General features: G+C 37.3%; 1 pseudogene; it reads right to left on the bottom strand.

The window, feature by feature from the left end:
• Positions 1-411: 411 nt before the first annotated feature.
• On the bottom strand, positions 412-4,757 carry LOC142402792 (E3 ubiquitin-protein ligase Topors-like; annotated as a pseudogene).
• Positions 4,758-15,352: the final 10,595 nt, after the last annotated feature.

Genomic DNA, 15,352 nt, shown 5'->3' with positions numbered 1-15,352 from the left:
CAAGTGAAGGGAGAACAGAACCAAGACAGCATATTTTTGTGGCTTGCTTTGTTTGGGTTTTTTTTTTCTAAACACAACTTTGAAATATTCTGTGAATATATTTTACAAACTATGAGAATATAGGATTTCTTTATGAAATTACAACTTTCAAACCCTCTTCTGAGAAACTTTAGAAGTTATGTGCTAGCAATACTCTATCTTCTTCACTTTCAAGAATTGTTCAGCATAAAACATACTACTTTTCTTCTTTTTTTTCTTTTTGTTTTTGTTTTTGTTTTTGTTTTTCTTTTTCTTTTTCTTTTTCTTTTTCTTTTTCTTTTTCTTTTTCTTTTTCTTTTTCTTTTTCTTTTTCTTTTTCTTTTCCTTTTCCTTTTCCTTTTCCTTTTCCTTTTCCTTTTCCTTTTTCCTTTTTCCTTTTTCCTTTTTCCTTTTTCCTTTTTCTTTTTTCCCTGGGGAATCAAATCAACAAGATCTGTTGACAAATCTCTTTGGCAGTCTTAGTATCAATGGTGGTTCCTCTGGATGTCTAGAAAGGAAGTCCTGAGAGAAGACAGTTGACTGGAGGATGCTGCTTATGTGCCTTGAACACGGCTAGTATCAGTTTCTGTGTGAGAGGTGTTAGTACTGGTATCCATTACAGCAAGACTCTGAGCAGTTGCTGTTTCTCAAAGTTCAACTTCAGCATTTCTAATGTCACCATCTAAGATCCTTCTTGTGGTAATAAAACTATAATTTTTGGAGGCTACTTCAGTTTCCTTGCTGACTTTCTAAATATCTTCACATTCTGTCATTCCAGAAAAGATGATGGAGACTCATTTTCCTTCTCGTTTATCTGACTTGTGCCTGTCCAAGTAATGCTGCTGTCAAATTCAATACTTTCTAGCTCCATGTCACTATCACTATCAATTGTAATCACAACTGGAAAAGAATGTGCCAAGTTACTTGGGTGATCTTTCTGGTGTTTATTCTTATTCTTATGCTTTTCCTTTTTCTTTTTATGATGCCTCAGTGTACCATTTTTCCTTCATAGACTGTCTCCACATTTGGACTCCTAATCTCTTTTTTTCATTTTCTTACACTTTGTCACACTACTTGCTTGATTGTCTGAAAGGCTATCTTCATTTTTGTAGCAGTCACTGAATTTTGATAAAGTTTTCTTGTGGTCATTTCCTTTCTCTAGAATTGTGCTGTCCTTGACTGCATTGTCCAAGTGGTGAGTTTTTTACTTTTTCCCACAGGCTTTTCACTTTAATTCCGTCAGTACTTCCAGAGCGTGTCCTTGACCTATTGCTTGATTGACTCCTTGACCTGTAGCTTTCATAATAACAATAGTGTCTCTCATAGAGTCCTCTCCAGCTATGCAGATCTATCATTTCAGTAAAAGACTGTATACTGTATTCTGGACTAGTAGCTTGCCTTGAATATTGAGCGTTAGACAGAGTCCTCCTCCTGCATGAGGTTTCATAGGCATCTTCAACCATGGTTTGACTATAGAAAGCAGAACCCTCCTGATATCTACTTTGGCACTTGTCTTTCATGTAACGATGATGACTGTCTATGCTTCTTGATCTTCTTTTGCCAGGGCCTTTGCTACGCGCTCATGATCTACTTACTTCTCTGGATATAGTGTTTTCATGACTTAGAGAGCCTCTCTGGCTTTCCTGAGACATGCTGGTGTCATGAGTTCTCAACATCCTCTTGTTTATTTTGCTCCTGTGTATGCTACTATCTCTGTTTCTTGATCATCTCCTTTTAAGTTGACCTTTGCCATGATGCTCCTTCGTAGTCCTATGGCCATGACCGCCTTGACTGTGCTGTGAATAGGATTGTGGACTCAGGGACTTCCCTTTCCTGCACAGTCTGTGATTACAAGGAGACCACATTGTGTCACTTCCTGAAGAGGGGCTCCAGCTCAAGTCTTGTGAAGACAGATCTTCTACTTCACATTTGTTCTTATCATCTTTCTTCTTGACTGCAGGGGATGAGCAGCTTTTACACCTACCTACATTCTCTGAATATATGGAGGAGTATAGCAAAGAACTGCTTGCTTCACTGTCACTACAACTGTGAAAACTGAGTTGGCTGGTGTTTCTTTACATCTTCCCTTTTCTCTTCACTGACTGATGACTCAGTGTCCAAGACAGATCAATTGGTTCTGGTGTCCTCTCAGTTAATGGCTTAACATACCCAACAATAACGCAATTGTTCAAAGAACAGTCACTGTCATTTAAGTCAGCATTAGCCCGAAACTGAGTTTACTGCTCAGTTCTCTTCACAGCAAAGTCCTCACCAGAACTTTCTGAGACCTGTAGAGGAGTACTTATTGTTGCATGAACCTCTCTCTTCTGAAATGGAACATGATAGACCTAGACTTTCATCACCCAAGGGGGATTGATCAATACCAGTCACAGATGAACTGTGATCTAGTTCTTGAGATTCTGCCTCATATGGAGATATTGTAATAATTGATGAGTCTGAACAGCTCTCTTCATCATACAATGGAGCAGGAGAGTCATATTTGGCGTGATGATCATATGCTTCTAAGTTAAAAGGAGACAGAGCAAGACTGACAAATTCAGCTGAAGCATGGCGTTCCCATGTTAGGGTGTTATGGTAAGGAAATATTCAGCCATCAGGACTGGCAAAAGAGCCATTTTCTGAAAGTCTGAATATGTACTCCTTAAAGTCATCTTCATCACGAATTCTGTGGAAGATAGAACAGGAAGACTGCTTTTGCAGAGCAGGCATTCTGCTTTGGTTTTTGACCACTCCTGGGCAAAACACAAACAGAACCTGTGGAAGCAGTGAGCTGGATAGCCCATATTGTCAAATCTATCCAAGCAGATGGGGCTTTAGAATCAGGAGATGCTCATTTAGAGTCACCAGATGTACTGGTTTTGGCTGGGATAGAGTTCTGTTTCTTCACAGTAGCTTGTATGATGCTATGGTTTATATTTGTGATGAAAACAGTGTTAATAACAGGGGGATCATTTAGTTATTGCTGAACAGTGCTTACACAGCCTCAAGGCCTTTTCTGCATCTCAGACTGCCCTGCCAGCGAGTAGGCTGGGGTTGCACAAGAAGTTGGGAGGAGACACAGCTGGGACAGCTGACCCCAACTGACCAAAGGGATATCCCATACCATATGACATCATGCGCAGCAGTAAAAGCTGTGAGAAGAAGAAGAAGTAAGTGAGGGACATTTGGAGTGATGGCGTTTGTCTTCCCAAGTAATTGTTGCACATGATGAAGCCCTGCTTTCCTGGAGATGGCTAAACACTTGCCTGCTGATGGGAAGCAGTGAATGAATTCCTTGTTTTGCTTTGCTTGCATGTGCAGCTTTTGCTTTATTTTTTAAACTGTCTTTATCTCAACCCACAAGTTTTCTCACTTTTACTCTTCTAATTGTCTCCCCCATCCCACTGGGGGGAGCAAGCAAGCAGTTGTGTGATGCTTAGTCACCGGCCAGGGTTAAATCCTAACAATAATGGAATCATATAATCATGGAATGGTTTGGGTTGGAAGGGACCTTAAAGATCATCTAGTTCTAACCCCCCTGCCATGGGCAGGGACACTTTCCACTAGACCAGGTTGCTCAACGCCTCATCCAACCTGGCCTTGAACACTTCCAGGGAGGGGGCATCCACAGCTTCTCTGGGAAACCTGTTCCAGTGTCTCACCACCCTCACAACAGAATTTCTTCCTTACATCTAATCTAAATCTACCCTCTTTCAGTTGAACAGTGTTACCCCTCGTCCTATCACTACACTCCCTGATAAAGAGTCCCTACCCATCTTCCTGTAGGCCCCTTTATGTACTGGAAGGCTGCTGTAAGGTCTCCCTGGAGCCTTCTCTAGGCTAAACAACCACAACTCTCTCAGCCTGTCATGACGGAGGAGATGCTCCAGCCCCCTGATCATCTTTATGGCCATCCTCTGAGAGGCCCTTCTCCAATCTGCTGGCATCTGGTGCAACATACTTGTGCTAGCGTAGGGCAAACTGTTGCTATCCACTGCAAACTCCTTAGCTGCTGAAGTCATGTTCTACAAAAGAAAGAGACAGAAAGATCATTACTCTTCCAGAGAGAAAAAAAATGTTAAAGTCTAGACGAAGAAACCCATAGCCATTGTCTTTAAGGTCAAAAAAGCCAGCATTAGCAAGCACTGAGAGAATATCAAACAAAAAGACAACATATCACTAACTACTTTGCTTGGTTTCTCTGCAGAACACTTGAGAAGTGTCAGTGTCATGGGTAAACTTCATCCCAACACAGAAAGGAAGGACTGAAAAATATCCAGGCTTAGGAATTACATTTCTAGAAAACCTTCTCTCCCAGTGAAGTAAGCTCATCTGTCTTCACTAATAAGAGCAGGACTGTCTTTTCTCCTCCATTTTTAAGTGGAGCTCCTCATTTGCAGCACCACCTCTTTCAGGGGAACGTAGGAGTCTGTAGGATCATGTATTCACGAGAGGCCTAAAACAGCTGTTCCCTTACAAATGCAGCCATGCCAGAAATATAGCGAATGACATCTGCTGCCCCCCAAAACACTGACATTCTTTCTACCCTTAGAAGCCCAGCCTTGACTCTGGTGTTTGTTCTTTCTGAGTTCTAAAGGACGTCTTTTTTGCTTTTCAGTTCTACATTCCTCTTTTCCTACTGATGCTGTTTCTCCACTGTCCTCTTTTTCTCTCTCAAGGTTCAGCAGCTGTTCCCTTGCTGCAGACTCTCTGCAAAGCTCTTCAGGAATAAGGCACATGAGAAACTAGCTAGAAGTAGATCTTCTGGGCAGTTCTTCTGGCAGTCAGCATGCTGTAGCTTCCACTCAGTGGTGCTTCTATGCTGCTCAAACAGTACCACAGAATAAGAATGTATCTCCACAGAATAAGATGTATTGAAAATGAATAAGAAAAGCATCAGAGGGACATAGTGAGGCTTACGGTCAGAGGACAGACAACAGTCTGATCTAGTGACTTTGGAAGCACTGGCAGAACCAGACACATGACGTTGTTAGGGGTGTTTCTGCACCAAGCTCATTATGCTGTGACATCACAGCAAGCTATGAGTTCTGCTGGCTCCAGGGTCAATTGCTACTAGTATGTAACATGCTGTGATTTACCTGATCTGTACATGCAATGAGTAACCTTTAAACTGTTCATGCAATTCCAGGTCTCTGGTTGACATTAAAATCAGGCTCTGAAGTGTTGCAGGTTTTAAGTGGAACTTGAATCATGCTGGCATATGGGAAGACTACAGGCAGGACTTGCTCTGTCTTCCCCATACTTAAATGACTGGTTTGAAGTGGTTCAGCAAGATTCTGATTAACATCTTCTGAGGCACATTTCCAAAAGAGACCAACCTTTATATATTAAAAATTTGAGAACAGTTAGTTCCATCCTTTAAGAAAAAAAACCAAACAAGTATTTAACCTAAAGTACGTGTCTCAAAATTCTGATGGTCCTGTACTGTTCATATACCCTCTGCCTCTGCTTTATTGGGCCAAGAGTGCTGGCTACTATGGGTGGACCACTCATAGAAATTGTTGGCTTAGGTGACCTCCAGAGGTACTTTCCACCCTAAATTGGTCAGTGGTTTTATAACTGTAGCAGAAACAGCCAGATGCCATTCCTACACCTGTCCTCAGGTATGCAGTGCCTTTTTATCTAGTCAGACTGTCAACTGTCCTTAGCCATAAATCTATTTTAAAGTTATTTTAGGTATCAAGATTATGCTCAGGCTTTATGAGTCAGTGGAAATAAGTGACCAAGTTACTTATGCAAAAGTCATTAAGCCCTCTTTTGCAGCAAGCTCAGGAGCAGGTTGTAACCGCATGCTGAATGCTGGGCAAAAAATGTGCCATACAGACACACAAGACATACACACAGGCACAGAGGCACAGGCACACACACGAGTGGACAGAAAAGTTGTGGGTTTGTGCTCAGCAATGCATGCATCTAAAAGGGTGTATTCCATTCTGTGTGCAATCTGTCCTGAAATAAGTTTCTGTGCAAAGATCACTGCAAGAGCAGAGAGTTGGAAAAATTCACATGAGAAGCAGTTTTCTCACAAAACGTCAATCTGGTGCAGAATATCAGTCTTTGGGGTTGCATTTTTTATGTGTTTTAACCAGCCAAGAATACAATTACATAGCAGCAGTAAGTTTCATTAAAAAGGTAGAGCAAATACATATACATACATGAAAACACATATTTGGAAATGAGTGAGAGAGGTCAAGACATTTCCACACATAGAAGAGAACCATAAAACAACAACTAACTAATATTCAAATTGAAATTGTGCACATGCAACACTTTGACATCCAAATCTTTATATTCCTGACACTTATTTTTCTAAATAGTCATAGAAACCCAATTCTCGCATCCCTTGAGGCAAAAAGATTATACTATGCTATAGAAACATATGACTTTCTCAAATCTCTATTCTGTTAGAAAATATTTGGTTTTCCTTTGATAGACACAACAGTTACTATTACTGAACCCTGTGAGTTCTCTATTTTTACAGTTCTTCACTATATCAACTGGTGAATTTGTTAATTTAGTTTATAAAGCTTTTCAACCAGCATTTACAAACATCATTCTGGATTTTAGGTGACATATTTGATGTACTTTATAAATGATTAAATTTATAAGAAAAAGTTCAACCTCTATTTAACTGTATTTCATAGTGAGTAGCTTAAATTGTGAGTATGTGTAAGTTAACAGAAACAAAATTATTTTGAGAAACCCAGCTTTTACCTAGGTTGCTTTTATATAAACAAGGGTTTTCATCTTGCTGGAATCTATAGTTGATCCTTCAACGAAGTCAATAAAATGTTGAACATGTCAGTCTCAGCTATACCTGTTGTATTACTCCTTGGAAACAATGATTTAAGATTATTTTTCTGCTAAAACAAAAAATTGATAAAAGATACAGATCACAAACATGCATTTATTCAAATCAAAATATTGGATAATATAAAGACGGTCTGGAAACATGATTGCTACGTAAATGAATGTTTTCCTTTTTGAAGTCTAACTGCATATAAAATGATGCCTCTTCCTTCTTAAAGTTTCTTTTGACCAGAAGAGGGAGTTAGTCAAATTCATGACGGAAATATTTTATGTAATATATAAAGAGAAATATTTTGTAGTAAGTGTAGAAATAGACCATTCATGAAATTTCATGAAACTTCGAAGAGGTTGCAAAGTATTAATAGCTAATGAGAAAAAAAAAAAACAAAAAACAAAAAAAAAACAAACCAAAACCCAAAACCTTTAACATATGGAGATTTCTGTGGAAGATATGAAATTAAAATGAGAATTACTAAAACCCAATTTGCACAACTTGAACGTAAAACAGAATCAACAAGGCTAAAACAAATACAAAAATATAATAAAAATTATTTTAAAATTAATGTGTCACCTTCAACTTTTAATCTGAAATGTTAGTGTCTTTTTAGTCTAAGGTCATTGTCCCACTTAAGATCTTAAACATCTTTTAGTTATTTTATTCTTTCTATAATCTTCTGGTAGTTATCATCCTTTTATGAAAAAAAAAAGTGCTTTTTGTTAAAATTAATATTTTTTTCTGACTGAGTGTAAATAACTACATGACTGAAGCATTTTTAACATTATTATTTTAGAAAGTTTGTTTTCAGTCCCCTTATGGATAACTTTTCATCTCTGTTACTTGGCCTTTTAAGAGCCTTTCTGATCCAATATTAATGCAAATTACCTTGTCATGTTTTGTGACTTTTCTACACTTATCACTCAGCTATAGCCTAGATTCACAGATTTTTATTTTTTATTTTTTTTAATCACTAATGGATTTGCAGCTAACCTATGGCTCCAGCCATGGTCAGTTGCCTTCAGTGTCATTGATGTATGCATTGTGCTGATAAGTGCTGTGGTTCATTTTCCTCTTGGGTAAGCACAGTTAAAAAAATAAGGGGGGGATGGGGAGGTGGGGAGAGAGAGAGAGAGAAACTCTCAGACTAATAATTACCTTAGCCTGAGATGGGGATGGCAAAACACACTTGATTGCTTTCTAACCTTCAGTACTATGTAATGAAATATGGCTGCTTCAGGACAAAAAATGTGTGATAGCTTCTTGTCTTTTTAATGTCATTTCACTGAATTCCTCAAAACTACGTTTCATTCAGTATTATCAGTGTGATAATGTTTTAATTAAAGGGCAAATCTTGGTCTAATTATGAATTCCTTCCCTACATCAAAAGGACTGTCCCTAATATTCTCAGTGTCATCATTTCATATTACATTTTAATTTGTTAGTTCATCAGTGTGAACTGAGTATCCTAATATGTAAAGTATCATTCGTTATGATTCAGTGATCTAACAAAGCTTGTTGAAAGGTGAAGTGATTAGTAAAAAGAAAGAAGATTTCAACCTTATGGAATATATTAAGAAATAAATTTTGTATGCAAGAGTACTTGTATCACATAGGAGTACAGGAAAGACTGTTCTTCTGATATGTATTTTGCTATATCATATACAATTTTGTCTGCTTCTTGGTCTGAAAAGAAAAAAAAAAAACAACAAAACATTTAATTCCTTGCTAGAGGGATTTTAATTCAGCAATAGTGGTTGGTGCCCTATGACAAATAAAGATTTTGTGATTTTATTACATACTGATTATGAAGATCTAAGGTAGACCTGACCAGATAAATGGATAAACTCAGAAATTATGTATATCTCAAACCACTCCAAGAAATGCCTATCTGGATATCTGCATGTTTACATAGTTTCTGTCATTAGTATCCCATAATTCCTTTATTTAGAGCTAAAAAGTAAAAAAGGGAAAAGAATCAATCAACCTGGAAAACCATTGATATGTAGCTGATTAAAACTAAGAAGAGATTTGAATATAGATAGTCATGTTTCTTTTAACATAATTTGGGTTTAGGAAAAGTCACACCTATTCTTTCCTTATCTTGCTACAAAATTTGTATAGGTATCTCTAAAAATCCATCTGTTTTGGGGTTTTGCTGTATTGTAACCATTTGCTACATCATGTCATCTGTTGACATCATAAGTAACTCACAGTTACTTTTATGGCTTGCTTCATCTGCAGATGTTTTTGGTGTATACATCTGAGCGTTTGAGAAACAGCAGCATTCTAGAAATATTATTTCCAGAGCTGTCCAAGCAACAAGATCTTGGAATGAATATCTTGTCCATTTGTCTTTCATTTTTATTTGTACCATCTGCAAATGTAAAGTTGACTTCATTTACTTTAAGACTTACAAGTAAACTGGGTTACAACAACACTTTACAAACACAGTGTTAACATAAGCATTAGAGTTTGGACCAGGCTTTTGAAGTGAATCTTCTGACTGTCTCCACTGACTAGACTTTGATTCACTTTGTGTCCTGGGTCTGCAAACTGGATACCTTCCAGATGAAACTGAAGTGGAAAATCTGGCTCAGGAGTGCACACAACATGACCCAGCCATTAGTGGGCACTCATTGTTGAGTGACAGACAGGAGTTAATCTCAGTTAAAAGCCTTGAATCACATATAGTTTGGATGCTGGGTCCCAGCATGGGCCGGGGACTACCTCAGTCTTTTATCACATGGCCTTTAATATGCCTGTGTGTACGTGTTTTCAGTGACTGTTGACTGATACCAGTTTTCAGTGACTGTCAGTTGACACCTCCCTCCCACTCCAGCTACAGCTAGGTAGAGAATATTCACTCATGATATGATAAAACTGTCCCAATTCTCTGTTTCTTCTGATGGAACTCAAAAGCACATCTGGTTTGTTTTCAGTAGAAGGAGAAAAGTAGGAGCTGTTGATGGCTGTGGACTGAGGTTACACTCAGCCTTCCTTACACAAACTGTTCCATTTTGCACAGAATAATAATAATAATAATAATAATAATAATAATAATAATAATAAAATCTATATGCTCAAAGAAGAAAGATGGAGTGATTGTGATTCCCTAGCTAACTGCTTATTTCAGGGGATAGAAACCCTGATTTTCAGGATCCCTCTGCATCTTTGTGTTATACAGGGCATCTGACTCTTTCCTAATCTATCTGAACTTTTCCTGAGAAATTCTACCTTCCCACAGCATCTAATGTTTCTGATACAGACTGCAGTTTAAAAATCTCAAAGTTATAAGGCTCATCTCATTAAATACTGAAATGCAAACACCTCCCGAGTGAAATGTGGCAGCTGTTAAACAGTGAACAGCAATATTGCACAAGAGCTCAGGACAGTGAAAAAGAACATTGTATCTAATTGAAACTGCAGGAGAATTGTTAGTAGACAGGATGCAATTATCCAAACTGGAAAGTGTCCAAAATACTAGGGTTAACGTACATGCCTTTTCCTCATTTTTTAATGTTGGGGGAGAAGGAAAATGAGACTGTTATTGTGCTATATTAATGTGTAAATCATTAGAATTTTGTGACACTAATGTGTAAATCATTACAATTCAACTCACTTGTTTCAAACCAAAAGAAGATCCTCTGTGAAAGAAAGTCCACTACATTATAGGATCAGAATAAAGCTAACCCAGCAGGAATTGTCATCATTTTACCTCCTTCAGCACCGTTGTCCTTTTGGGTCTTGTAAGTTGTGCTCTGCACAAACCCTGAATTCAGTCAGTGTGCTGGCTCAGAAACACAACGTCGCTTAAAGAGTGGTTTTACAGAATGATGTAACGTGAAAAGCAAGCGTTGGTAAGAAGGTATACTCTTTTCCTTGCATCATGATGCTGTTTTGTGATGGTGGAGGGGTATTTTGGCAGCTCTTTTGTCCTCTTGCCATTTACTCATATCACCACTTATATGCTTGCTGAAGCAAGCTTTTTTGGTCAGTTCTTTACTGTATGCTCGTTCAAGCAAAAAAAGTTTCTTAACAGATTTTCTTTTTTAAATCACTAACATAAATAATTACCTTTATTTCATCTGCAAGGGGTTCCTCCCTGTCCTTCATATATGCAGTGTCAAACAATACAAACTTCCTATCCCACTGATATTAATGGTATGTCAAGATTCATTCAGGTTGAGAAAAAGCATCCCTTGAAAGTTATCACCTTCAATCTACAATTCTGCAGGAAAGAAAGCATTTGCAGCCAAGAGATGGGGTAGAAAATTCCATGTCCTTTAGAGGACTGAGACTGCTGCCTCTGAAACACTGCCTCAGAAGGAAATAACGCTAAAACTAGAAACGCTAAAACTAGAAACAGAAAAGATAACTGTGCAGCAGGAAACGCTTTTTAAGGTGTTGTACATTGCCAGGAGAGCTACAAATAGAGAGTCCAAACTAGTTGGTAATTTCTGTCAAGTTATTTGGGGTAAATGGAAAAACAGTAGATGTAACAAGCCACCTTACAAAAAACATAATTACAAAAAAGGGCCATGCTTTTAGTGATGAAGATATTACATAGTTACATAGCTGTTTTACTAAAATTGAGAGGCTGAAGAGAGACAGAAAACTTAAATGGTTAAGACTGTCTGGAGAGAAGGGGCAGAGGAGAGGAGGATGAAAGGAAAGCTTTCAGTGAGCTTTTCTTTGAGAGAACAGAGTGATGTAAACAAAAGGACATGACTAACAGAAATGTTTGAAGTAGTTGGAGTAGCTCTGAATGTACAGAAAATAGTAAGACTTAAGGGAAGACGAGAATGTTTACACACTGGTCATTGTCACCGTGTTTTTTTTTTTTCTTGGTAAGTTTTAGTACTAATGAACAACCTTCCCTTAGGTAGGGTTGGCTATTTACTGGGAACAGCTTCCAGAAAAACTAAAAGTGAGATAGACAAGCTGAGATGATAACAGATAGTACCTGGGGATATTGATGCCAGTCCTATGCTAAAAGTTAGCATGTTGTGCAGCTCTTCTTGGAGACATGTGATGACCTGAGATCAAGACTTGAAAACAGAGGTGCATAAAGATCTGAAGTGATGCTGTGAAGGTGGCTGAGTCACTGTAGCACAAGTTAGCAAAGACTTTACCATGGTGAAAGACAAGAGGACAAATCACATAGCTTGAATTTGTTTAGAGGATGAACAGCATTCTCTGGGTGCATGCTTTTGTTGAGAAGACTACACAGCAGGTTTACATAAAGGAAAAACACAAACCTAATAGAGAAAAAAATAATAAAGCAGATGGATAGATATTAGTATGATACCTGTAGAAATATTCCTCCTTTAGTATTCTATATTACAACTTGCACAGAAAATATTTTCTCTGGTAATAATTAAAAAGAAATAAAAGGCAAATATTACCTTTCCATCCATATAATGGTGTAATGGTGTAACATGTTAATGTCAGTGTTGCAGGCTGATAATATGGTACAATTACCATTTTATCACTCACAGGTGCAATTCAGCTGTCAGAACTAATACAGGCCACTTACACAGATTCTGACCCCCTACCCCTATCAGAGGTTCTGATACTCTTTTATGAACTAATATGAATCAGTCTGGGCATAATTCTGACACTGCTTTCATTGCACATTAATGTAACTACTCTCTTTGCAGTAGCTGAGTCCTGCAGTGATTTTGAAAGAATAATGTTAAGACATGCTTTTAGGAGTATGATGTAATGTGTATATGATGAAGAGCTATTGCATTTATTAGGTCATTATCAGTATAATGATTAAGAATACCTCTATATCATATCTATAAGAGCAAAATGGGAGTCAAGTATAGCATTATCATGCAGAAAATTTTACATTTTCTTTAAGAATAACCATCTGGAGTTGAAACATTCACTGTTGCTTTAATTTTCCACCTCTTTATGGTGAAGAAACTCTTCACAAACTGTAAGAAAATAAAATAGCCTTAGTGATTTGGGCCCAATCTGCATGCTCCAATGCGCTTACTCACCTCTAGACTATCAAATTTGAGGCCTATGTGTCCAAATTTATGCTGAGATATCAAAACAGGATTAAATTTCTAGAAAATTCTACTAATGAAGCTAGTGAATGAAAATAATAATAACTTTCTTATGGAGCTGACAATAAAGGAAAATATTGGAATTAGACAATGAACAATTGTTCAGTGTTGCTGAGGTAGAAAACAAGGAATTAAAGCACTCCTTGGAGTTAAAGTCAAGACTATCAGAGAACAAAGATACTGAATGCAATTTATGTTGATTGTTTATTTCATACTACAAAACAGTCATACAAATCTTGTCTAAATGGGTCTCATGGCTATTTTTTTGTGCCTATAAACTTACATCAGGGTATTGGAAGACTTCCCTGTGGTTTCCTCTTTTTGTAAGAGTAAAAATGGAGAACAGTCAGTATTTTATCCAACTTTCTTATTCTGATATAAAACTGAAGATATAATACCTTTGACTGAATGTTAAATATTTGTGTTAGATAATAGGTAGTTAAGTAGGAAGGGAAAGATCATGCATCTTCTGTGCTTCCAAAGATCTATTAGTATTTAAAAATTATCATTTAGTGGTAACATATGAAGAGGATTTTGGAGATTAATATGCTGTGACTAGAAGCAATTCATTTCAGCTCTAATTCTACATCCAGCTAGAAAGTATTTAAGAAATCAAATTCTGCTCTCCTGTGTACTGTGTTACATAAGGAAAATCACACAGATATGAAATTAACCATGATACAATAAGGATTTCTGGATGGTATCCCAAGACAGCATTTTGAATATATTTTCCTCTTTTTTTCCTCTGCTGTGAGTTAATGTGTTTATGGACCCATGTCTCAGAGAATGCTTTTCTATTTATTTTCATTATGTAGGTGTTTATAAGCTGTGCATTTTATGTGTTGACACCACTTCATTCTCCTCTTGTAGAAAGATTTTGGTACACAAAATAACTCTTTAGTTTGCTGCCCTTATTCTGAACCCTCTTGCTTTTCCAATGTGTGTATTTACCTACAATTGGCAAGCTGTTGCAAGGAATTAGGTATTCCCTAGCTAGCTGGCCTTTGCAAAGAAGATCCTTGAAAGCAAACAAACTGAAACACTGGACATTTTCTCAGCTTGAAATTCCTAATAAATCAATATGAGGCAAATATTCATACATTAAAGGTTAAATACTTTAATTCTTTTGACAGTAATTGAGTGTATTTTCAAGAGAGGTTTAATTTTGATAGAGATTCATTTTTTTGTTTCCATTTCATCACCATTTGCCTGAGATGATAGTAAATATTTCATACTACTGACTGACACTTCACAGTTGTCACAAGTAAGTACAACAGTCAGATCTAGTTTAAAGGCCTCCAGCTGCAACTTTATTAAAAAATACCATTCCATAAATACAGCTAATGTTTACTCAGTGGCTTTATATCCATGGAAGCAATATTCACACACACATCATCAGAACTGCAATAGCTGAGACCATAAGTCTCCCATCAGTCCTAGTCCCAAAAGAAGGATCAGATGCTCTTGATTAAGATGCCTCCATAATAAATCTCAGAATGGATGTTGATGTCATTAACATCTGTCTAGCCATGGCAACACCTCTTTAATTTTGAACTCTGAGATAAAGCTTGAAGAGTGTATTTTCAAAGGAATTAGCATGCTTGGAAAAGCACCTGAACATCTAACCTACACAGGTGCTTTTAGAAATCACATTGATGAGAGTTAGATGATTAAGTGTTTTGGCAAATCTACATCTATCTTTAATGTACTGAAATACCTTTCAAAAATCTTAGGGCTTAGGCATCTTTAATAACATAATCACGAAAAGGCGTAAGACAAACCCAGACAAAACTATGCCTGGGGACAGCAATATACTGTCCAGAATAGCTTTTTCCTTTTCTACATTATTTGCATCATGGGCATACAAGGAGTAAGGAACAGGCTTTGGAGTATGGAGCATGGCAAGTCTGCTATTCAAAGAAAATATTTTTTCTTACCACAAATACACTGAACACCCAAAATACTGAGAGTTCTTTGAAGAACAAAGCTGATATGTCCTTTTTTCTGGTTCCACACATCATGAAAGCAGCAGAAGTATGAAGTAGCTCAATCACAGTTTAATGCTTGATCAGATGAAGTGGGTGGGAAGATTATTTTCTGTTCAGGTATGAAGTGGGTGGACAGCCCCCCTCAGCCTTCATTCACAAAGCTCCCTAAAAGTCAAGCAAGGGAGGCTGAAATTCATCTATCAGAGGTTACTGTAAACCATTTGAAAGCATCATAAAAGGTTAAGCTATTTTTGCCCATTGGTAGAGGCTATATTCATGCAAATTTTTATTTCTTTGCTCAAATATGTATTGTCTTAAAGTATCCTTTGGACTTTTATGAGTGAACCGAGTCACTTTACCATTTCAGTGTGAAATCTTGTAATTTCTGTGCTTACTTTCATCATTGTAACATACCAACTTCAGTGACCTTATTTCCAATT

The sequence above is a fragment of the Mycteria americana genome, chromosome Z (assembly GCF_035582795.1).
Source record: "Mycteria americana isolate JAX WOST 10 ecotype Jacksonville Zoo and Gardens chromosome Z, USCA_MyAme_1.0, whole genome shotgun sequence".
In the NCBI taxonomy this organism is placed as follows: Eukaryota; Metazoa; Chordata; class Aves; order Ciconiiformes; family Ciconiidae; genus Mycteria; species Mycteria americana.
This window is presented reverse-complemented; position numbering and strand designations above follow the sequence as displayed.